Genomic DNA, 27,041 nt, shown 5'->3' with positions numbered 1-27,041 from the left:
TCATCAAAAGTAGAAGTCATCTTAGTCTCACAATGAGTTAAAAATTCTTTGACATCTTCCATACAAATAAACAGGCTTCCAAAGTTGCCTTCATAACTTTTAAAATGACAATAAACTTTGTCATTTGCATCTAAGTCTTGGTTGCCATCTACAAGTACTGTCCTACATTTATAACAGTCATGAATTGTAAGCAGTTTCTTTAATACATAACCAAACACGTATCTCATGCTGTTTTCCTCTCCAAGGTCTGTTTGGACTTCCACATTTGGTAGTCTGATCACTGAACTCGTGTCACTGATGTCCAACAGTGGTGAAACAAGTAATTTGGGCACTGCTTTCATATCCACTATTGTCTAACCCCAGTTGATCCCCTCACAATTGGAGGTAGCTACACTGTGTGTGTTCATTAATTTGCTTAAAGCACGATTATTGAATGCAGCACAAAACTGTCATAGTGATGGGTTGCTACAAAAACCACCTTTGCCTTATCACTGAGAAAAAGTTTTCCAGTGGATCTTGATTAATTTTGCGTGTTAATAAATATAACATGGTTCCATCCGAAACATCATCAACAAACATGTTCAAAGTGCTTATGTTACCCAGAAGTCCTTTAACACACTTAATCCTAGATGAAAAATCTTTCCCATCAACATCTACAAATTTCCATGACTGTATCCATGGCTTCAGTGTCTTCAATATTTCCAAATGTCTTGAGGCACTTGTAATGCAGTTCCTTAAGGATACAGGCCTTTTAACACAATATGCATTAAATATGTCAAAAATATCATTTACTTTTTGGCAAAAATCTGCAGTAGCAGTAGCAGATGATGATATGGTGCCACAAGTAACAAGTGTCTCAATGCCTGCTGTTGCTGTATGACTCAACACATGAACTGCAGTGCTTACCTTCATTCTTGAAAATGCTGGCAGTTGGACAGCTCTTTTAGTGATCTTGGGGGTCAACTTGTACTTCCTTTCACAATCACTTGAGTACAACTGACAAATGTCCTTCCATGAAGCAGTGCCAATCCATCCTTCATCTGTTGTGTGGATAATGTTATACCTGAATAAATTATTACATATGCTTTTTAACAAGTGTGGGGTGTCATAAAAAAAGTAAATCTTACTCCCTTTATGTACTAAGCGTGGATTAACTGGTATGATACCCAGTCTGTGCCTCCACTCCACAAAATTCGAGCCTTGGTCAGTCACACATGTTTTTACAACCAAACCAATCTCTGTGAGTTTTTTGACAACTTCAAAAAATATGTGCGTCACATGAGTGGCTCCTACTGGTCCTTTGGAGAAATAATATACTAATGGCTGTTTAAAATTTGAGAAGGTGCTGTTAATCATTATAACTAATGCAGTATTGGCAACAACAGATGTACATATGAAACCCATGTCTTCAAATCCAATAACACAATACCTAGAGCTGTCATATAACAAATTTTCCATTAGTGACATCTCATCCATAGACAAATTAACAATTATATCAGTTTCTGGTAACTGCTGCACTTTCTGCTTTAAAAGATAAAATATGTTATTATTTATCCCACAATTTAATTGTATATCTTCCACATACCTTTGTTTATTTATTTATTTATTTATTTTTATCCAACATCAACTGATTACAAAAAAGGTTCTTTTTTGTTCCAGTCTTCTGGATAAGTCAGAGCCTTACTTATTAGGGTTACATATTATTGGCTGGCACTTTTATCTACACAACTTTTTCTAAATTTAGTTGAGAGAACAGAGTTACATATATGGACTATACATAAAAAATTATTATTCCCATACTTAGATTAAGGAATTTACAGTTTGTGACATAGGATTCATATCTGACATTCAAATATTTAGTTTGTGACACAGTCTAGGATCTGAGATTACATATATTTTTAGATAGATGGTCTTCCATAATACGAGTTTACTAAATCTAGAAACTCATCTTTTGAATATACAGGATTGTTTAGGAGCTATAATTTTAATTTTGTTTTTAGTTTTGTAATGGGCAATTTGGAGATATTAGGATGGAAGCAATTCAGTAGTTTTATGCCTGCATAGTGAGGGCTTTTCTCATAGAGTGTTGTTCTATGAGAGATGATGTGGGGTCTCTCTCTACCTCTAGTGTTATGATCGTGTATTTCTTTATGAAGTGTTTTGTTACTTTTTACTGCCATAATGATTATCTTCAGCACATACAGGTTATGAACAGTTAGTATTTTAAATTCTTTAAACAAATTTCTGCAGGACTCCCTGGCACATTTCTTTCCCATAATTCTAAGTGCCTTCTTTTGTAAGATAAGTACACTTTCCATATTACCCTTACTGCTGGATCCCCATACCTCTATCCCATAGCTTAGATGGGATTCAAATAATGCAAAATATATTTGCCTGAGAGTGGTGATGTTACAAAAAGGTGTCAGTTTTCTTAGGACATATATGGTAGAACTTAGCTTTTTGCAAATATCATTCACATGATCAGACCAGTTTAACTCTGCATCAAGTGTCAGGCCAAGAAATTTGGTCGAGTATTGTTTTTTAATGTATTCATCACCCATTAAGATTTGGTTTTCATGAGTTTTTTGCCTCCCAAGATCAAATTCAATATAGACAAATTTATTTGTGTTTAATTTTAGTTTGTTTTCATTAAAATACTGCAGAATTAAGCCTGCTGCAGTGTTGGATTCTACCTCAAGCTGCAAATAGCTTTAACGTTTGTTGTTAGAAATAGAGTGTATATGACCTTTTGTAAACGCAAGGGAACAGTAACATTCTGAATAAAGATTGTTGTTTACAGCTAATGTCTGTGTTGGCGTTTTTTTATGGCAACTGGGACCATATAAGAAATTATCCGGACAACCTACGCCTGGCCTTCCTTGTTCCTGCATATAAGATAGCTGTTGCATGGTTTGTTATGGACTGAATATCATTAATATAAATAATAAAAAGAAGTGGTCCTAATATTGACCGCTGTGGAATACCAAAATTTATGTCAGTGGTGTTTGATTTGTATGCTCCCTCTGTAGTGCTAATAGACACAAACTGCTTCCCATTTGTCAAGTAGGACCTCATCAGATCATGGGCTGTGCCTCGAGTGCCATAGTTCCACAGTTTTACCAGCAATATGTTCATATCAACACAGTCAAATGCTTTTTGTAAGTCCAGGAAGATGCCACATACATGTTCTTTATTATCTATTGCTTGAGTGACATCTTCGATTAAGTTGGATGCTGCTGTAATAGTGGACAACTCCTTGACAAACCCATACTGCCCCTTAGAAATCACTTTTTTACATACCAGGAAGTTCCAGATTCTTATGTATATTACTTTCTCAAAGATTTTGGGTATTATTGGAAGAACAGAAATGGGTCGAAAGTTTTCTACTAGACTCCTGTTTCCTTTTTTAAAAATAGGATCAACTTGAGCAATTTTCAACTCATCTGGAAATAGACCATCTTCCATATGAAAGTTGATAACTGTTGCTAAAGGTGATGCAATTTTATGTATACATTTCTTAAGAGTGTCCAGACGAAGACCATCATATCCTGCTGCATGGGAATTCTTTAAGCTACTCACTATTTTAATTATTTCTTCTTTACTTGTTGGCATCAAAAATATACTTCCTGACACTGGTGTTCCTCTGAATTTGTATTTATGATTTTTAAGCTGATTGTTTATGCTGGAGCCAACAGAGGCAAAGTAATTGTTAAATAAATCTGCTATCTTATTCTGATCAGTTTCTATTGTGCTGTTTATCAGTAAGTGATTTTCAGTTGTATGTTTCTCAGATTTACCTATTTCTTTATTTACTAGAGACCATGATGTTTTGGAGATATTATTTGAGCTTTGAATGACACTTTCAAAATGTTTCTGTTTTTCGAAAATCAGGAGATCTACATAGTATTTCTGATACTTTTTGAACTCTTCTTTTAATTTTTTATTTGCTCAAGTCATTTAACATAGCATACTCACACCATCTTAGTTTTTCTCTAGCCTCAGTCACTGAACTTGATATCCAGTTTCGGATTACAGCATGTGACTGAATTCTCTTTTTTATTAATGTGCATGCTTGGTTAAGAATGTAGAATACTTCACTTGAGAATTTGCCGTAACTATGAAGTGTCGTTAGAACACTGTTCCAATCCACATTCCTTAGCATATTATTCAAATGAGTTATATTTTGGTCTGTATTCATCCTAATATATCTATAGCAACTGTGTGTAGGAACCTTTTTTATGTGAACACTTAGTTCTACTGCATGGTGGTCTGACAAAGCACTTATAATAACAGAAGGTGTAAGATCTTAAAGACGAATACCAGTGATTATGTTATCTATTGCAGACTGGCATGTTTCAGTCTCCCTGGTTGCAGTGTTTATCAGGTATCTTACATTATATTCAAGCAGAGTATTCTTGAACTGTCTAGTGTGTAATTTATCTGCTAATACATTTATGTTGAAGTCTCCTATAATTACTAACTTGTTCAGGTGTGATATAAAAACATTCTCTATCATGTCACAAAACTTTGTTACGAAAACTTTGAAGTTTCCACCTGGCGGTCTGTATAAACATATAACATAAATTCCATCATTTCGTACCTTCATACATGCTGCACATAATTCAATTGTTCCTTCTAATGAATATTTACTTACATTTACAGAATTAAAATCAAATGTGCCTTTTTCATACATTGACACACCCCCACCTCTGATAGTAGATCTGCAAAACTTATTAGCTAGTACCATGTTTAGAGGTTTAAAAAGTTCTAATTTGGCATCAGATAGCCAGTGTTCACTAATACCAAGCACATCAGCCATAGTTTCATTTACAAACACGTCTAATTGTTCATATTTCTTGCTCGAGCCCTGTACATTCTGGCGGATTATTTTAAAGTTGTAAATACCTTGTTGTATATTTCTCTGCTTTACCAACTTAAATAAGGTCATATCTCTATGTCTCTTGTGGGCTTCCTCCTCTTTCTGGTTTCCACTAAAAAATCATTTAGATTGGATGGAGGCACTGGCTTCCGTCTGCTGTCTGAAGTTTTTTTAGTTGACGGTACTGGTTCTGCTAATGTTGGAGTTGATTCTGCTGCTATTGTGGATGGTTCTGCTGTTGCTAATGATGGTTCTGTTGCTTTTGGGTGATGGAAGGCTAAAACAGTGTGATAAAAAACTGTATGCCTGAGTACTATAATACAACAAATTAAGTGCAAATAATTTAGTTTCATCTTTCCTTCTCACACCACGTTTTCCATGCAGTGGTATACTGATTTGGCTTATTAATAAATCAAGAGCATCTTTTTTCAAGTACTTGGAACCAATACTTTTTAAAATGAGCTTCTCCTTTTGTACTTGTGTCCTGTGGCGTTGTGGTTGCAGTTTATTCTTACGATGGGCACTTTCCTTGTCACGTAGTAATTTTGTACGAAGTCTAATGATTTGCACATTTTTATATTTAACACGATTTTCTAGCACGTGAATAATTGCACGTAATCTAAGCATTTCATCTTCAAAAGATGTCTGTGTTTCAGATTCTGTTGTTAGTGCTTTTATATGTGTCTTTCGTGTAGTAACACTTGTGGTAGCTGTTTCTTCTGTGTCAGGAGACAGTTTTATTGTTTTTGCAGTAACACTTTGGCAATTTTCTCTTCATCATCACAATAGTTGTGGCTTATTCGGCATGTCAAATAACGTAGGAACTGCATTCCATACCAATGTCTTCTTTTCCACACTCATGAACTGGTTTGACTCGAAATGTAACGCACAAAGCTTCACATTATTGTGCAAATAAAGGACATCTTTTTGCAGCAGGTCCTGTCTTCTACTATTTATTAACCATTTCTTGCTCCTAAAAAAGAAAAACAAATTTAGTAATTCAATACAGTTTAGAAAAAATATCATAAATAAAGAGCGCTCAAATGTGATGTTTCATACCTCTCAGGGTCCTTAGGAAACCTGAAGAATGACAAATGTGGTGTCTTCTTCCTATTATTACTACAATTGATTGCACTACATATGCTGCCTTTTGTAAAAATCATGTTAAAAATGAATATAAACGATACTGTTTACATTTACTGAATACCATATTCAGCAGCGTAGCTTCTCCACCACTTGGGGCGCTGTTGTCGCGGTGTATAACAAAAAAATAGCGAGAGTGTCGCGACTGTATATATTGGACTGTGTTTCATAGCTGGTGCAGTTCCTCTACACCTCCTGTAAACTCGATCCTCCTCACCCGCTTGTCTCACCCATCCTCTCTCACCCCCGCCCGCTGCCGCGCCTGTATTCCCACGTCCCACCCGGTCTCCATCTCTCCACCCTCCTTACCCTTTCCCAAGGTGGCTTCTGCCAGCTCCCCCTCCCTGATGATGCCCTCCTCCCCTCCATCTACCCCTCCTATCAACTTTGATCCTCCCCTCCCACTTCCTGTGTTTTTTCCTTTGGGCACCCTCCCTCCCTTCTCTCTCCTTTTCCCCCTATCCCCTCTTCCTCCACCCCTCTTCCCCCGGGCTTCCCCTCCCCCTTCCTCCATTCCTTCCTCCCCCCTATCTCCCCTGTCCTTGGCATCTCTGCTCTTCCCTCTCCCTCTCCCACCCCCCTCCTCTTCTCTTGGCAGGTCCACGGACTCGTACACGCTCAGCGGACATTCGCGCGCCAGATATCATCGCCATCAGTGTCTCGTGTGTGTGCCTTCGTGTTTGTGTTTAGTGTTCCTTCACCATCACGCCACCACTGTTCACCTGTGCCGTCACAGTCGACCATGTTTTGTTTACCGTGTCAACAGGTTATAGTGTTTTTTCTTGTCCAGCGTGAACGGCTTCGTGTATATTGTTTTTTGTGTCTACATTTTTTGCCCGCCATTTTTATTGTATTATCTGTACCTCCTTTATGTCATATATTGTAACACTCGTGGCTGAAGGGCAGTGTACTATGCTGCTGACAGCCCACCTTTGTACAAGGTGTTTAAAATAACAATAAAGAAAAAAAATAGCTGGTGCAGTCTCCTTAAAGTTCTTTTCCCCAAACTCACAACATCAGAAAACATCTATTTTGTACATCTATAAATCACTATTGTTATCTTCATCATCATCATTATTATTATTATTATCACTACTAGTGGCAGCAGTTGCAGTAGTACAAGTATGCCAGTATTAACTTTATTAGTTCATAGTTAGTATTATTACTCACATTGCTGCTTGAGACACTCAGATCATTTTAATACTATTTGTCATATTAAAATTTTTATTTCTTTCGTCACTATGCTGTAAAAAAAAAGAAGGTACTGTATGTGTGAAACCCTGCTCCAATGCCAGAGAGGGCCTTCTGCCCTAATCAGATCAGGTTAAATAAGCAAATAAAAATAAAATAAATGAAGATCCATGCCAAATGTCAGACAAGTTTTCCATATATCATTCCTGCCCAAGTAGATCTATAAATGCAATACTGTACAGCTATGACAGTCAGGCTGTGCTTGCATGTCTTGGATGACAGTATTATTAAAATTTCCTGTTATAAATAGCCTTGATAAATTTTATGGAATAACATAACTGAACAGTATCAGAGAAAGAATCGATCTAGAGCCTCATGTATGTTGATTTCAGTTAGCTGCCTCAACCATGTTAGGAACTTTGTGCATTACTGTGTGCCATATCAATAACACACTATGTGTCAGCTAGTTTTATCTTCTCACTTATTTTCTCATGTAGATTTCTATTTGAAGGTCCATAGCTGCTAAAATATTTGTTTTTTAAATGGAAGTTCAACAGCTATATTTTGTTTTTATTTTATTTATTTGCATTTTTTTCTGCAACTACTTCTGGATGACAGCCTCATTCTCTTGTGCTCATTCATATATTTAGGCAAGCTGTAGAACTTGTACCTGATGCTGTGACCATTGTTGACATCATCCAGCTCAGCAGCTTGGCTGTACGCATAAATGAGTGCTTAAGAATTGGGTAGTTACTTGTGGAAAAAGTGAATATAAATAAATAAACTGAAAGCAGTATGTAGCTATGGCACTTCTATTTCCATAACAACAGGTTACAAGTTCATTGGGATAGGACGTGGAGGAGAATATGTAGGCATCTGTAAATTGGAAGAGGGGAGGAGAAAGGGATGAATTTAATAATGAGCTTCATGTGTAAGAGAATAAGTGGGTTTGAAAACTTAGGAATAGAGCACAGTGCTTGAGGTTTAGAGAGAATGGTAAAATTTTGGTACAACAGAAGTTAAGACAAATCTGAATTGCATATGACAGCTATAACCAAGGTGTTTTAGATACGCAGGAGAAAAGAAGAATTCAATCCTCGTACACTCCTGGAAATTGAAATAAGAACACCGTGAATTCATTGTCCCAGGAAGGGGAAACTTTATTGACACATTCCTGGGGTCAGATACATCACATGATCACACTGACAGAACCACAGGCACATAGACACAGGCAACAGAGCATGCACGATGTCGGCACTAGTACGGTGTATATCCACCTTTCGCAGCAATGCAGGCTGCTATTCTCCCATGGAGACGATCGTAGAGATGCTGGAGGTAGTCCTGTGGAACGGCTTGCCATGCCATTTCCACCTGGCGCCTCAGTTGGACCAGCGTTCGTGCTGGACGTGCAGACCGCGTGAGACGACGCTTCATCCAGTCCCAAACATGCTCAATGGGGGACAGATCCGGAGATCTTGCTGGCCAGGGTAGTTGACTTACACCTTCTAGAGCACGTTGGGTGGCACGGGATACATGCGGACGTGCATTGTCCTGTTGGAACAGCAAGTTCCCTTGCCGGTCTAGGAATGGTAGAACGATGGGTTCAATGACGGTTTGGATGTACCGTGCACTATTCAGTGTCCCCTCGACGATCACCAGTGGTGTACGGCCAGTGTAGGAGATCGCTCCCCACACCATGATGCCGGGTGTTGGCCCTGTGTGCCTCGGTCGTATGCAGTCCTGATTGTGGCGCTCACCTGCACGGCGCCAAACACGCATACGACCATCATTAGCACCAAGGCAGAAGCGACTCTCATCGCTGAAGACGACACGTCTCCATTCGTCCCTCCATTCACGCCTGTCGCGACACCACTGGAGGCGGGCTGCACGATGTTGGGGCGTGAGCGGAAGACGGCCTAACGGTGTGCGGGACCGTAGCCCAGCTTCATGGAGACGGTTGCGAATGGTCCTCGCCGATACCCCAGGAGCAACAGTGTCCCTAATTTGCTGGGAAGTGGCGGTGCGGTCCCCTACGGCACTGCGTAGGATCCTACGGTCTTGGCGTGCTTCCGTGCGTCGCTGCGGTCCGGTCCCAGGTCGACGGGCACGTGCACCTTCCGCCGACCACTGGCGACAACATCGATGTACTGTGGAGACCTCATGCCCCACGTGTTGAGCAATTCGGCGGTACATCCACCCGGCCTCCCGCATGCCCACTATACGCCCTCGCTCAAAGTCCGTCAACTGCACATACAGTTCACGTCCACGCTGTCGCGGCATGCTACCAGTGTTAAAGACTGCGATGGAGCTCCGTATGCCACGGCAAACTGGCTGACACTGACGGCGGCGGTGCACAAATGCTGCGCAGCTAGCGCCATTCGACGGCCAACACCGCGGTTCCTGGTGTGTCCGCTGTGCCGTGCGTGTGATCATTGCTTGTACAGCCCTCTCGCAGTGTCCGGAGCAAGTATGGTGGGTCTGACACACCGGTGTCAATGTGTTCTTTTTTCCATTTCCAGGAGTGTATTTTAGTGATAAGTAGTTTTAATACTTTAGTCTATTCAGACATTTTTGTTGGGTCATCAGTAGATGGGGTTACATGTTGGTTTTCAGCTGACAGTTACCACAAGATATTTTAATGTGTTATGTAACTGGAAAGGGCGATTATAAATAATTAAGTAAAATTCATATGATGGTAACAGGTAATGATTTATCCTATAATTACAGCTTGTGTCTTGGAATGATTTATGTCAAGGAGCAACTCATTCCACTGGTAGGTTAACAGGCTGAGATGTAACTGGAGATAGCTGTGATTTCAGGAGGACTGGGTACAGGGTAAGCAATATTGTTTCGTTAATGTACAGGGGGAAAAATTTAGGCATGTCAGCAGTGTAGCAGACATTCAGGAATGTAGAGAGGGGACATAGCCTTTAAGTACACCTTAAACAGAGTGAGAAATGTAGGAATGATGGAGTTTATAATTTCATAGAATGAGTGATTGTGTAGAAAAGATGCAACAAGATCGGCATAGTTAATAGGAAATGTGCTGTTTGCGTAACTGAAACTGACATCAGTGTCCTATATATATAAATGTCGGTTATTTCCAAATAATGTGCATGAAGATAGCACATTTGCAGGTATTGAGTTGAGTCGAGATGAGTAAGATACAGAAATGAAATGTGTATATGGCATTTTTAGCTGGAAGTCTCTTTCGAGAAAATCTCCTGCCTGGTGGAAGTCTTTTTATTTAACACCATTTTGGTGGCTTGTGTACCAGTGATAATGAAATTATAATGAGGACAACACACACACCTAGACCAGAGTGGAGAAATTCCCTGATCTAGCTAGGAATTGAACCCAAGATCCCACAATCAAGACTCAACAGTGCTAACCAAAAGACCAGGAGCTGGTGACAGCAAGATACAGAAACTGGTTATCATAGATGTTGAGAGAAAAGCCTCATATGTTAGCAAGAAGGGCTATGGATTGGTTTAGATGTTAACAGAAAGAAGAAACTTAATGACTTTGCTGACCATAAGGTGAAGCTGATATTTTAATAGGAGGATGGGCCACTAAATGGTTTAGTACATTTAAAGATTGGTATAATATGTGAGGTTTTCCACTGTTTGTGATAGTAATCTGTCTGAAAGATCATACTGTAAAGGACACCAAGGATATGCAGGTAGAATATGGGCAATCTATTAGTTGTTGATAGGTCATACATTCATATGTCAGAGTGACATGTTTTTTGAGGAGAGTGTGTATGCTATCGTGTAGCGTGACTAATGTGCTAAGTTATGTCTATTGGGAATACTGAGTACTCAAGATGAAAGTCTCTTGGAGAAAAGGTATCATAAATGTAGGATGTGAAGTAATGCTAAAGTTGTCAGACAAAGGGTGATCATTGTGCAGAATTTGGTAGCAGGGAGGATGATTGTTGCCAATGAGTTGGTGGAAAGCTTGCCAGTACTTAAAAGAGTGTATGAATAATGTAGTGTTCAGGGTGAAATATGTCAGATACTAGTTCTGGCAATTCTATGTAAATTACAGTTGCTTGTAAGTGTGTTCAGTCACAAGTCAATAGAATGGAGTTATATATGCAATGGAATGATGGAGAAGTAGATCTTGTGAAGGGCATGTAGAATGGTGAGGATATATGGTTCTGTATGTCACACAGACAGATACAACATCTAATAAGATCTGAAGTAGAAACATTAAGGGATAGCTTCCTTTTAGGATACATATGGATTCCTAGTAGAACTCATATTTCATGTGGAAGTAGTCTTGGTAGAATTCTGAACAGATGTTAGTCTCAAGTGTCCTGTGTGCGATATTGTGTAGAGAATAGTAAGTAGGAACACAAACAGTCAATTCCAATTTGATGGAGTACTTCTACAGTATTGCGGCCAAAAAGATTAGGAATCTCAAAGCAAACACTGATGATGGAATACCTTTCAATATGGGTATGTTGTAGGATAGGTACCTGCTAGGTCATCCAAACAAGACACAGCCAGGGCAAAAGCACCACAGGCACAAAAATACCAGCTGGTGCCAGTGCCATAGAGACTCGTCACTTGTGTGAGTTCCTCCAGCACCATAGGTGGTGCTGAGGATCAAGATATTGACTTTGCCTCAAACAATTGCTGGCCAAGTAAAATCTGCTGATGACCAGACGACAATGGACAGAAGCCTACTCAGAAAATGGAAGAGCAGCTCTTGGCCACTTGGTTATAGATTATCGTCCAGGGCTGACTTAGACAGGAACGTCATTTAGTGAACTCTTAGAAGTGAACAGACGGTTGTTGTAAATTACATTTTCTATGTACTGTGAAGTCTACCTAATATTATTTGCGCTTAGCCATTGAGGGCCTTTTTTGTGTTACATTAAAAGCAGTGTTGCAGACATCCTTATTCAACTAATCACAAAGATAAGTAAACCTTTTTAACTCATTTGTGTGACTGTTACTAATTTGTTGGAGTGTTGTGGAACATTCATTCTCCTATTCTCTTATCTGACCCTGGGGCATAGCTGTGTTATAGTGGCATGGAGAAATTGTCTTGGTGGTGTATTGCACCAGAAACCATTTCACGAACTCACAAATTCATCCTACCATAACAAATGGTTCAAATGGCTCTGAGCACTATGGGACTTAACTTCTAAGGTCATCAGTCCCCTAGAACTTAGAACTACTTAAACCTAACTAACCTAAGGGACATCACACACATCCATGCCCGAGGTAGGATTCGAACCTGCGACCGTAGCGGTCATGTGGTTCCAGACTGTAGTGCCTAGAACCACTCGGCTACCCGGCCAGCTACCGTAACAACAGTGGCAACTTGGTCTCCACAGCAGTAGTAATGAGGCCTTTACAAAAGCAGCAGTGAGGGTTAACAAAAGTACCTATGATACTTTAAATGGAGTTAGTAAGCCAACACCACAAAAATTGGAACTATGCAGGGGATGCACTACAGATGCTTAGTGGAAATAATGCATATGCAAAAGTTAAACTCTCTATGAGTGACAAACTTATAAGGGATGGGGTAATGAGACCAGAAGAAAATAAAACAGCAAAATGTGTCTGATAGCTAATAATGATTTTGCCTAATGATATGTTGTTGTTGTGGTCTTCAGTCCAGAGACTGGTTTGATGCAGCTCTCCATGCTACTCTATCCTGTGCAAGCTTCTTCATCTCCCAGTACCTACTGTAACCTACATCCATCTGTATCTGCTTGGTGTATTCATCTCTTGGTCTCCCTCTATGATTTTGACCCTCCACGCTGCCCTCCAATACTAAATTGGTGATCCCTTGGTGCCTCAGAATATGCCCTACCAACCAATCCCTTCTTCTAGTCAAGTTGTGCCACAAATTTCTCTTCTCTCCAATTCTATTCAATACCTCCTCATTAGTTACGTGATCTACCCATCTAATCTTCAGCATTCTTCTGTAGCACCACATTTTGAAAGCTTCTATTCTCTTCTTGTCTGAACTCTTTGTCATCCACATTTCACTTCCATACATGGCTACACTCCATACAAATACTTTCAGAAACGAGTTCCTGACTCTTAAATCTATACTCGATGTTAACAAATTTCTCTTCTTCAGAAACGCTTTCATTGCCATTGCCAGTCTGCATTTTATATCCACCTAATGATATATGGAATGGTTTATCTGTATGGTGTAGGATTTTATAACATGTTTACATACTGTGACAGAGATACAAGAATGATGTATGCAGGATAAAATTATTAATTTGATATTGAGAGAGACTATACATGAATATATATTTGTTTCCTGGGGAAGAAAAGAGATGGAGATACACCATATATGGCCAACACCTGAATAGCAGAGGGAAAAATAGGTTGGCTAAGCTTTTCACAGAAAACTTGCAGGCAGTTGCCATCACACAAAGCAAGATCCCTGTGGTTACTGGTGTCAGAGAGGTACATTTTTTAGGATAGTATCAGTATTCAGGCATCCTCTTTTTGTAAGAAGTCACAATAACAGGAGAGTCAACAAAATGCCTAAAAATGCACAGAAAAGCAATTTCATCAAATAATTAGAAAACTGAGTAAAAAGGTAGAAGAGTTGGTTTATTGTCCGTTTGGAAAATTTAGAGATCTCTCTAAAGATGGACATCCTGCCCTATTTGAGCATCACATAACCACAGGGTTAGATAAGTTATAAAATATTACACCATAGGATTTTACTTACACAGAACTTATATGGGAAGAGGAGTTGTTACACACATTAAGACAGAACATAAGTTCAAAAAGGTTGGGACAAATAGATTTTGTAGTGATTAGTACATGGAAGTGTGTGCTTGTAAATTAATACTAAAAATAGTTCATTTTTAATTATAGCTGTATGTAGATTCTGACTGGGAAATTTTGAACGGTTTATAAGGAATCTGTATTCCTTACAATGCTGTCTGTGATACAGTGGCAAACAGTTAATTGTCTGTGGTTACTTCACTACAGATTTCCTAAGGACTTCTGATAGGGAAAATGTTGTGGAAACCTTATTTGAATCCTAAACTTTGATCTCAGTTATTAACTTTCCAACATGTGTGGATAAAGACAGTGAGAAAAATGATAATGTTTTCTCTTGTGAAATTCAAAGTAAGGAAATAATTTCTTACCCAGTGACAAATGCTCTTTCTGATCATGATGCTCAATTATTTAGGATAAATAAGATGATGCCATACATTACTGGCACTCCTCAGTGGAAATCATTTACAATAATTAATGACTTCAGGACAATGTTTTCAAGAATAGTTTACAAGATATGACTTGGGACAAAATTTATAATGGACCAAATACTAACATAAAATTTAATCTAGGCCATGATAAATTCATATCATTATTTCAAAATAGCTTTCCACATAAGCCAACCAGCAAGGACATTAAACAGCCATGTAAAAGTCCATGGATCACTAGATTGATTAAGATATCTTGTGAAAAGAAAAGGGAAATCCATCTGTTTGCAAGATCAAGTAGAGAGCCTGCAATATTTGCACAGCACAATAACTATTCAAAAATCCTAAGAAATGTTATTAAAAAAAGTCAAGGAACATTCACATAATGTCACAAATCAGACTTAAGGCTATATGGAGTATAATGACAGGAAAAGCAGGCACAGACGAGGATAACATCACTAGTAATCTGAATGGAAGGGCACAGGTAGCAGATATATTCAATTATCATTTCTTAAATATAGTAGAAAGCACAGAGGCAAACAGTGCAAGAGAAAAACCACAGCAGTATATGGAGAAAGAAACTCTCATAAAATTTAATCCTCTGAATACATCCTCATGAAAATTATATATTCCCTCATCTGGTTTTGTTGGTGTTTCCAATAGAGTACTTAAGATCTGCCCCCATACTGTAAGCTCTGTCTTATATGAAATATGTAATGTGTCACTACCTCAAGGCATTTTTCCAGAGAGATTGAAACATGCCATTGCTTAATACTTCCTGAAAATTGATAGGAGGGATATCAATAACAACTGACCTGTTTCAGTGCTGACATCATTTTGAAAATTTTTTGAGGAGATGACATATTCTAGAATGGTATCTCACTTGAATAACAATAATATCCTCAGAAAATCACAGTTTGGATGTCAGACGAGTTGCTCTACTGAAAATGCCATGTCCTGGGAACATTATTCTGATTGGAAAGAAATCGTATGTGGGGTTCTCCAAGGCTCAAGCTTGGATATGCATACATGTAAATGAACTAAAGCTGAATTAGTTCTTTATGTGGATGACACTGGTATTATAATCAATCCAAGGATATATACAACAAGAGAAGAGATGGTAACAGTGTTCTTAAAAGTGTCATTGACTTGTTTTATGTGAATATTCTCACTCTCAATTTTAAAAAGACACAACATATTCAGTTCCCTACAGCTGGGGGTACCACAGCAATGAGAAGTGTAATGCCTGGTGAGAAAATAATAAATAGGGCAGAAACTTTAAAAACCTATATGTGTCCATATTGATGTGAATTTAAACTGGAAAAAGCACATTTTGGAACTCCTAAAACAACTTAGTTCAGACAGATTTGCATTTAGAATCAATGCAAGTCTTGGAGAGAGACAAATCCATAAGCCGATGTATTTTGCAATTTTCTTTCAGTAATGTCTTGTAGAATAACATTCTGGGGCAACTCATCTTTGAGAAGGAAACTGTTCTTTTCTTAAAAACTTACTCTAAGGATAATATCTTGTGCTCACTCTTGATCATCTTGTAGACATCTGTTAAAGGAGTTGGGCAATTTGACTACTGCTGCACAGTATATTTATTCTCTCATGAAGTTTCTTATAAATAATCAAAATGTTCAAATGTGTGTGAATTTCTAAGGGACCAAACTGCTGAGGTCATCAGACCCTAGACTTACACACTACTTAAACTAACTTATGCTAAGAACAACACACACACACACACACACACACACACACACACACACACACACACACACACACACACACACACACACACACACACACACACACACACACACACACACCCATGCCCGAGGGAGGACTCGAACCTCCAATGGGAGGGGCCACACCGCAGTGACATGGTGCCTCTAACCACGCGGCAAATCCGTGCGGCTGTAAATAATCAACTGCAGTTCCAAAGTAACAGTGATGTACATAATTACAATATGAGAGGACAAAATGACATTCGTTACTGCTTATTAAAGTAGTCTTCACCGAAAGGGGTCCTGCAACTATAATTTTTGGTCCCTGATCCAGTGATATACAATGTCTGACAGACATCAAAGTAAAATTTGAAAACAAAATAAAGTTTCTTCTTGAAAACTCCTTCTATTCCCTATTCCCTAGAAGAATGTCTATTACTGTAAAGTTTAAAAAGTGATTGGTAGGAACTACTAAGTCACCCCTGCATACTAAAAAAAAGTATAAATGTTCAGCATATAGCCATATTTACAAATTAATTTGTGATGCGAATACAGAATGACTCATATAATATCATTACAATTTACCATGCAAATGACCCATGGAACATGAAACTAACTAACTCTTTAAGAAAGAAAGTCTTAATTACTCAAAAATGTGCTATAAGAATAATATGTGGAACTTACCCACAATCATCTTGTAGACATCTGTTTAAACATTTATGCATATTGACTACTGCTTCACAGTATATTTATTCTCTGATGAGGTTTGTTGTAGAAAATTCACTGCAGCTCAAAAGGAACAATGATGTATGTAATTACGATACCATAAGAAAAATGATATTCATTATTCCACATTAAGGTTCTCTTAGCTCAAAAAGGGATAAATAATGCTCCAAGAAAAATTCTTGATACATTACCCAGTGATATAAAATATCTGACAGACAGCACAGTAAACTTTGAAGACAAAGTGAAAAAGTTTCTTCTTGACAACTGTTTCTGTTCCATAGAACAATTTCTATTTTGTTGGTCTGTGAAAGGTGCTGGGTAGGAATTTCTAACTCACATCTGTATTTGAAAAAAAAAAAAAATCTTTGTAAATGGTCAGCATGTGGCAATATTTATATATGATATGTAACATGAATCTAAAATGACTTGTTGCATATCATTATGATTAATCATAATATGGAAATGCAGCTCTGGCCCCTAGGTAGGTTCATGCTGTAGTTAAATGCCTAATCTGTTCATTTTTATGTTATGTTATGAGTTATTTGGATTGTGATAGATCAATTTTGTAATTTTTGATGCAGTCTATCCAACCATCACTGGTGAATGACACAGGCTTGGTAATAAATAGTAAATGATGCATGAACCTTGAAACTAACCAACTAAGTAAACTGTTCATGAGTGCTAAACATAGAACTGCACAATTATGGTGTGGTAGACCAATGTATCAAGTAAGGTGAAATATCTGTACTTAGATCTTTGGCCTGTACTGAGGGATCAGACAGTCTCTTGTTTACTGTTGAACTGTGTGGTTGAATTGTGTAAATGTGTTACTTATAATAAAACATTATTCATTTAAGTGGTGTCTGGGACATTCTCACTATGAAAACCAACTTGCACCCACACTGGTGGCCCTGTGTTACATGTTTTTTGGTGAACATCCAAAATTTGGGCAATTTTCATGTACAAAGTAACACAGGACAATGTGGCTGATGACAACAACAACGCTACTACACAGCAATTGACTTCATTCACCACATCATTGCCTGTGCTCATTTCTCCCATTCCAATTTAACAACCTGGTGCTTTGAAGCATGCGAAATTAGAAAACTGTGAACAGTTTGCTTCATTGCCAGTACAACTTACTCAACAAACAGTGCAGACAATGAACTTTACTGCACTGGTTTCTGTGCCTCATTGACATTTCCCAGGACAGTTTACACATCATGTCACTCGATTGAGTGGCTTTTCTGTGGATGAACATTCTGTAATGCTAAACCTAATCTACAAATCAGGCCACTGGCTTTCCCCCATGATGCCATATTGCCGAAATATACACATAACCTTGTCTGATTTCCACAAATGTTCAACCCAGTGCAACAGCAGCAGTGCATGAACAGTGAACTTTTACCAGTGAACAATGTGACTTTCAGTGTTTCCACCTTGTCCAGTCCTTCTGCATTGAGTGTTTTTAGTGCAGCTGAACCTGTAAACAATGCACAGTGCACTAAGTCATGCATTCTGAATTTTTGACAACCACAGCTGTTTATACCATACTGGTTGTGTTTACTACCAGGCCTGCTGCACCAGTTTATATGCATGTACCTCAAGGACAGTACAAAGTTGAGTGTCCAGATAAGACACCAGCCTCTACAGTGTTAATGCCCTTGTCAGTGTTTGCTCCAACTGTTCTGCCATCTTTCTTGGTATATATACCACAACTGCCATCACTTACTAAGGGCAGTGCAAAGACATGGTTTTCTCTAATGGATAGCATTCTGAACATTCATGGCATGGTTCACCACATTGCTTATAGCTCTACAGGATCATACAGTTTTGATGTCCAATGTCATCCTTGCTGCACTGAGGAGAGACTGCTATAAACATGCAAAATCCACAAATCTTTAACAATTCTCAAGTATTGCTCAAGAGGCAATTCATCACATAATGCATCAAGTATTGCTCAGTGAACTCACACTGTCTCAACTTTGGTGGAAGATTAGAGCATTAATACACACTTCATTTCTATCAGATTAAGCACTGTGGTTGCTCTGGATAGTTAGAATACTGTCAGCTCTCTGACTACAACCCTCATGCTACTGACCTGCTAGAAAAAGATTTATGGCTGGCAGATGATGCCTAAAAAATCTTAAGACATAATCAGCTCATCTCTGTGCCAAATTCATCAACACTGCTAATGATTGGCAATCCTGTAAATACTTCAGCACATGGTTAATAGTACAGCCATGAGAAGTTGTGCCAGTCAACAACTTCGATTGAGGTACTACCTTGTGGTGGCATAGCAAGCCTGTTGCCCCCAACACTCACACTCACCTGGTCTCCCGGACGGCCTCAAGCGGGTCCACCACCGCAATGACGGATGTCACCCCCTATTAGCAGCTGAACTTCATTTATCCTCTGTGTTGGTATCATTGGTATTATGTCAACCACAGGGACAGGGATCAGAAGTGCTGCCCACCTTGCTCATGGGACCCAACCTTGCACTGTGGGATGAATTGGCTAATCGTCTCACAGGCATTATACAGAGCATTAGCACCAGTCAGAACAAAATAAACAAGTACATCCAGGCAGATTGTACGTTAGTGACCTCATCAGTGGGATGCTCTTCCTGCTTGACACCACTGCAGATACTATTGTTATACCCCGGCATTGTCTGCTACGCCATTGACACCTTCCACCATGACTCCGCAAGCAGCTAACAACTCATCCGTCGTGGTCTATGGCTCTACTCATCTTCAACTTAAATTTAAACCAGCACTTTGTTTTGATTGGGCAATTAATCTGGCTGCCATCAATGAACCTGTGCTAGGAATAGCCTTTCTGTGACACTATACACTCTCTCCAGACCTTTTGACAGTCATGTTGTTACAACATTCCTCTGACTAACCCACCAAGGGCTCCTTTATTGCAACACCTACACATTCAAAAGTGGCAACTTCTGCCTCTCTGCCATAGTTAGCTGAACTCATGTGTCTCACTTCTGACTTGGTAAACTGCTCAACCAGTGACACAACATTGCAGTCCTATATGTGGCAAATGTGTCGCTGCAAGCACTCAGCAAAACATCAGTGGATCTGGTACATGCACAGGCAAACATTGCTGCATTCACATCAAGGACACTCGTTACTACTGTACATGTTGTGCAGCCAAATCCCTCAACTACAGTGACGGCCATCGCTGAGAAGCCTCATATCGAACTGGCATCTCGCTCACATGGCAAGCCAACTTCTTCCTCCACAACAGAGCACTTCAATGACACATTTGGCAGCTGAGGCAGACAACGACCACTTTGCAACAGTTGAGCCAACAAGCTATGCAGATACCTCTATTGCTCGCGCCTAGCCTGTACAAGCCTGCACCACTGCATCCGCCACTGACGTGGACCACACACCCCCACTGAGTCATCGCTCCATACGGCAGCTGATCCAGCCTCCACACCCACAGCTGATGCCAAATGCGCCCACGCTGCACTCAACAGGAGGAATTCTTCATAGCCTTTGCCACCTACACTTCAGATGAGTCCTTCTTCTTTAACAGTGTTGGGTGTGATGTTTTCCCCTGTCCCAAAGTGGCTACTGGTTGTATGGCTCCTTTTCCGTTGGAGGCATCTATTAAGGTTATCACAAACAGTACTTGTAACAGAATGCACAAAACATTACATATGGAGTTCCTCAAGGGTCAGTCCTTGGGCCAGTTCTTTTCATTCCTTATGTTAATGATTTGTCAGAAAAAATAACTAAAGGGACAACAGTACTTTTTGCAGATGACACAAATATCATAATCAAATCACGTGATGAGGAAAGCCTACAAAAAACAGCTACAGGTGTAGTACAAAACTTGACACAATGGTTCAGAACAAACAAGCTAATAATAAATAATGAAAAAACAGTGACAGTCAATTTCCACAATTCACAGAAACTACATCCTGCAAGAACAATTTTTAAAATTGATGGAAAAGCTGTCTCATTGGTGAGCGACACAAAATTTTTAGGTATACATATTCAGCAAAACCTAAAATGGGAGACACAACTTTATCAATGTAAATAAAAAGCTAAACACACTTACATACGCAGTAAGAATCCTCGCACAAAATACAAGCCATGCATCTGTGATCACAATGTACCATGGCAGTATTCAGTCACTGCTGATGTACGGCATTATCTTTTGGGGGAACTCCGTAGGTACAAACAAAATATTTAAGCTACAGAAAAAGATTGTTAGAATAATAAACCATGCTAAGTACAGAGACTCCTGTAGACCAATATTTAAAAATCTCAATATACTGCCTCTTCCTTGCTTATATATGTATGAAATATTAAATTTCACAAAAGGAAGTATTTTAAAAGATGGAAATATCTTCAAGTATAACTGTGATAATCACCCTCATGATACTAGGCAGAAGCATTACTTGCATGTCAATACAGTAAGTACAAACATTTGTAAGGGAGGAGTGTATCATACTGGCATAATGCTGTACAATCACATGCCATCCTATTTGAAATAGATGCAAAATTTACAAAAGTTTAAAGTGAAACTGAAAGAGTACTTGCTTGACCACTGCTTCTATTCTGTTTCCGAGTTTTTAGAGTACCAGAAAAGTGTAGTGTAACTGCTCAAATAGTCTTAATAAGTCTGTAATTTTGTTTAATTATATTAAATTTGTCATCAATATTCAACATGTATTGAATAATTTTTAATTATTTATCCTTTCAAAATAACAATGTGTATGATGTTGTATATACTGTACCAACCTGACTTGTCCTACATCGTTTGTGCAAAATATGTACCTAAACACGATTTACAGGACCAATAAAGAAATACAAATACAAATACAGGCCACATACCACTGAAGGACCTCCTGTCCACATGAAAGCATGCTGCCTGTTGGCTAAGAAACTTCACGCTGCCAAAAAGTGCACTCAGGAATTGTTAAGCATGAGGATAGTACATCATTCCACCAACAATTGGTCATAACCTATTCATCTCATCCCCAAAAAAAACTCAACTTTCAGAATTTGCAGGGATTATTGTAGGCTCAATGTTCACACCATTTTAGACAATTACCACATCCCCCACATTCAAGATTGTAATTACATGGTGCTCAGCATTTCAGTGTCATTTGCTATCATAAGGGATATCATCAGATTCCAATGCACAAAGATGACATTCATAAAACTGCTATTGTAATTCCCTTTGGCTTGTTCAAATATTGCTTTATACCTTACAGACTCAAAAATGTAGCTCAGACATGGCAACGTTTTGCGGACTCTTTATTTCTCCAGTTTCTATTTCATTACACTTATCTCAATGACATTTTAATTTTTTCCACCTCCACTGAAGAACATGAACAGCACCTTTCCACCTTTCCCAGGTACTCTTCATACTCTCAGATAACAGCATAGAGATAAATTATGACAAATCACAGCTGCTTCTGACATAAGTTACTTTCCTAGGCCACACTGCAAACACTAATGGTATAATCACCCCCCCACCCCCCTCGAGCTTTTCATCACTCACATTATGAGCTTACCACTGCCCACCACTTTTCGTGATCTCGTGCATTTCTTGGCCATGATCAATTTTTTTCAGGCACCACATTCCTCATGCTGCCTTTCTTCAGGCACCCCTAACTGACGCCATACGATGCAAGCATACCTCAGGCAATCGCAGTCACGTGGTCCCAAGACATGACTCGAGCCATTAATGACCTGAAATCAGCTCCAGCTAATGCAGTCATGCTAGCCCATCCCAGTGCTGACGCCCTAATTTCAATCACTAGTGACACTAGCGATACTGCAATCGGCACTGTGCTGCAGCAACATACAGTGCTGTGCTTCTTTTCCAAAAAAACTGTCTGCTTCTCAGCTTAAATGGTCCGCCTTTGATAGGGAACGTCTTGCTATCTATGAAGCCAACAGGGAACTTCTTACCATCTATGAAGATATAGGCTATTTTCTAGAGGATATTGAGGCATGTGATGTCACTATTTACACAGACCTCTATCCCCTCATAGACGCACTACATAATCTTGCCAGTGATCTCCCTCCTCACTGCTTTCGGCATATGGATTTCATCAGCCAATATATGACAGACATCCAGTTTATTAAAAGGTGCCGATAACATTGTAGCAGACTACATGTCACAGTTTCATACAATTACAAGCCTCTTCGACCCGGCAGAACTCGTGCGACTACAAACTACAGATTCTGAGGTGTAGTTACTAACTACAAACAGCTCCACCTCCCTGCACATCTGACCATGCCCTTTCTGTGTATCTATTCCCCATCACCAGGTCGTCTTTTCTTCACTACATGGACTAGCTCACCTGAGCATCAGAGCGACAGCTAGGGTCATCACTGAACATTTCATCCGACTGAATATTAAGAAGGACCACTGTGAGTGGGCTCCAGTATACATATCATGCCAGCAAGCTATAGTTGGTCGGCACACTCTACCACCTCTTGGACACTTTGGGATGCTGAAGGGATGTTTTCAACACGTACATATAGACCTCGTCGGCCTCCTACCCTGCTCTAACTGCCACCACTACATTCTTTTGGTCATTGACCGCATAACAAGGTGGGTAGAGGTGGTTGCTCTGAATAATATCTCAGCAGATATGTGGCTCAAGCATTCCTTATCTGCTGGCTCTCCATTTTGGCTGCTCTTCATCTATCACCATGGATCAGGGCCACCAGTTCGAATCTTTCCTCTTTGACCACTTGTGCATTCTATGTAGTGCCAAGCGATTTTGTATGCCAGCTTATCAGTCACAAAGTAATGGGTTGGTCGAATGCTGGCACCAAACCTCTGTGACAGATCGGTGTATCAAGTAAAGTGATATACCCATATCTGTACTATCTTCAGCCCATACCAAGGAGTTCGGCAGTCTCTTGTTTACTATTGAACAGTGCAGTTGAATTGTGTAAATGTGGTACTTATAATACAGCATTATTCATTTAAGTGGTGTTCAGAGTGTTATTTCTTTATGTGAACCAAACTTGCACCCACGACAGCATAATAGTTAAGAATGTTTATCAAACAACAGTGCCTGACTAAAACTGGCTGATAAAGATGCTATTAAATCTGAGTGTTTATTATACCACAGACAACCAAGCAGTTTTAAAAATGTTGAGGCACAACCAGTTTTCAATACGAACTAAGAGAGTATTTTGTACTAAAGTGATATCTGTAGAAATGTACTACACATACTGTGTCAATGTTTAGTGCACATGACATTTGTATGTTTGATGAACATTCATTAATTACAGCAGAAAGTGAAATTATCTAGTAAATTAAATTTATAGCAAAGTGTTGGTTTGCCCATTTTTCCATTTATGTTGTATGACATTAAAAGTGCCATAATCCAGGTTTACTTCCAAGTAACTCTGACCCACTGATTGGAAAAACTTTTAAATATTTTTCCCCAACAAAATCACATAATTAGCATGGATTAAACATGACGTCACACATTCATAATGTGCCAAGATAAATCTAGAAGGCTGAGAGTTCCACAAAATAACATTATATTGGTAGCGCAGGGCTCAATGTTCATTGTACATATTTTAGCGATTGATACTTACCAATAACTTCCATCTAGAAGGTTCACATCAGTTAAGCTGAAAATAAGTTGTGCATAATATTGTGTTATATCAGTATTTGGTAATAAGGTCAGAAATGGTTGTTAGTATGAAATACAATTTATATATGTTTAACAACTCTGTAAAGCTGTGCATATTTTTGCAATATGTGGGGATACTTTACCAGACTGAAGTAATCCTGATGACTGTTGAAGTTAAAGTGATTTTTCATAAATCTGTGTCTCATAGTTAATAATATTCCACTTATTTTTTGTTCCAGATAGTGTATATTTCAAAATATTTTAACAGTACAAAAAAACTGTGACAGTTATGAATAAGAAATTCTGACAGAAGACTTGAACTGATAAGGCCAGATGAACTTTCAGAATGAAAAGGTACTGCTGCATACTCAGTTCCATGCCGTACAATCAAGTTTAATTCAAAAAGACTGTATCTAAAACACTGTGTATTTCATGAAGCAAAGGAACAAAATTTCGTCCCTTACTTGAAAAAGCTAAGTGAGTGTTCTTTCGCAATTAGACCTACTGAATTTGACTTTTGAATAACTGATAGAAAAAGTGCTGCTATTAAACAATTTCAAAATGATTTACCAATTTATGAATAGTGTAAACCATTTTTGAAAATATGTAGTTGACTTATTTCTAGAATTAGTAGAAACATTACAAAAATTAGAAAAAATATGAGATGATAATGATGGGAACAAATATTTGACATGCTTAGAAACTATGGTGAAAAAAATTACCTCTTAGCAACATGTGGAATTTTTATGAGACTAACTTGACTGACAACCCAGATGTCAATAAAGTGTTATGTAAAAGGGACACAAAATACACTGTTGTGCAGAACTCGAGGATGGAGGTAACTTTCACATGTTATGTCACTGCCAGGTAACATAGCTCAGTGAGACTTGGTTCATCCATAGAAAGAACTGCAACAATATAGTAAAGAAGGTAACTGAAAAAAACATATGCTATGAGCTGTACAGAAATAACACTTTTATTCAAAGACAATAATTACACTGTAGTCACCATGATTTATGAGGGTCTGACAGACATTAAAAACAGTAGGACATGGTTTTCAATAGGGTGTGCAATCAATATGGACAGCAATGCTGGTGAAACTGTGTGCAACCATAGCAAAGTTGCAACCTCTATAACGTTTTGTGGCAATGCAGCTGGTCAAATACTCTGTCCATGTGCTGTCTACAAAACTGAACATTTTTGGAGTACTTGGGTGGAAAATGGACATCAAGAGGCACAGTATAATCATACAAAACTGAATTGTTCAGTAGTGTATTGTTTGAAGACTAGTTTAACTCTCTTGTATTGCCTAGCTTACATTATTTACCAGTATCAAAAATATTAACCTGACATATTTCTTTTCTCCAATGAAGAAGGTACAGAGGAAGATTTTCGGGTTGTGAAAAGATTCATGCGACAGTGATTTCCACTGAGTTCTTCTAGAAGATGTGTTTCCTGCTATGCTTTTAAGCTGTTATTGGCACCTAAAGAAAATTATACTGAGAATTTGAAATCTGGTTCTCAGAAATATAGCATTTATCCCATTGTCAAAACTGAACTCACATTCTGACTGTCAAAATTTATACTATTGGCATTTCCGTTGTGGGAGAGGCAATTTTGAAGACACTGGATAAGAAATGGGAAAGAGTATTCAGTGGCACATCAAAAAGAAAATGCACAAGGAAAACTCATGTACCTGAAGGGTAAAGTATTACACTGTGAGACATAGTCCAGCCTTGTCACAACTGAGATGTAGCTCATGATAAAATCAAAAGGAAAAGGAGAAGATCATGCACAATTGTTTCTGACTCATCAGATTCAGATTCTTAAGAAAATGAGGACGAAGTGCTGCTACAATATAATAGAGATTCTAAAAGTATCTTTGGTGTGCAAAATGATGTCCATCAACACAAAATGTTGAAAGACAAATTAGCAGCTGGGCAGTATCCTACAGTTTTTTTATGACAAAGAAGAATATCCCATAATTGTGATCTTGTGAATGATGAGGGTGCTAAAGTGGACTGTATGGAGAGGACAAAGCCCTAATATGAACAGCCAGAACAAAAGGCTAACTATGTTATCCTTGGGAGGATTTGATAAGAATTATCGATCCACCATGAACAACAAAATGTGGCTGTTTTCAAGTACCATAGCTTCAGTTATTTGATTAATAAGGCTTGTACCCACTGATCAGTGTCTTTAGCATATGGTATTTTCTCTTTGAAAATTGCCAAATTAGTAAAATATTTTCTAAATTTCAGAATGAATCAGTTAAAGTATTTGATCTAGCAGTCAAAGAAGGTCCTCCCTCAGATTTTTAATGAAATTTGGGTGTCATGAGTATTTCACACCATGTACAAAGAAGCCATTTTAATCCAAATTTTAGAACTGGGGAGGATCATACTAGTCCCAGTGGTTATCATCACATCAGTCTCACTAGCCGCTTAGGAAATTCACGGGAGTGTATGTTCAGCTGGCCCCTTACAGGGGTTCTCAAGACACTTCCAGTGCAAGTTCAGGTGGTGTCCCACCACA

The sequence above is a fragment of the Schistocerca americana genome, chromosome X (assembly GCF_021461395.2).
Source record: "Schistocerca americana isolate TAMUIC-IGC-003095 chromosome X, iqSchAmer2.1, whole genome shotgun sequence".
Taxonomy (NCBI): domain Eukaryota; kingdom Metazoa; phylum Arthropoda; class Insecta; order Orthoptera; family Acrididae; genus Schistocerca; species Schistocerca americana.
Note: the sequence above shows the minus strand (reverse complement) of the source record.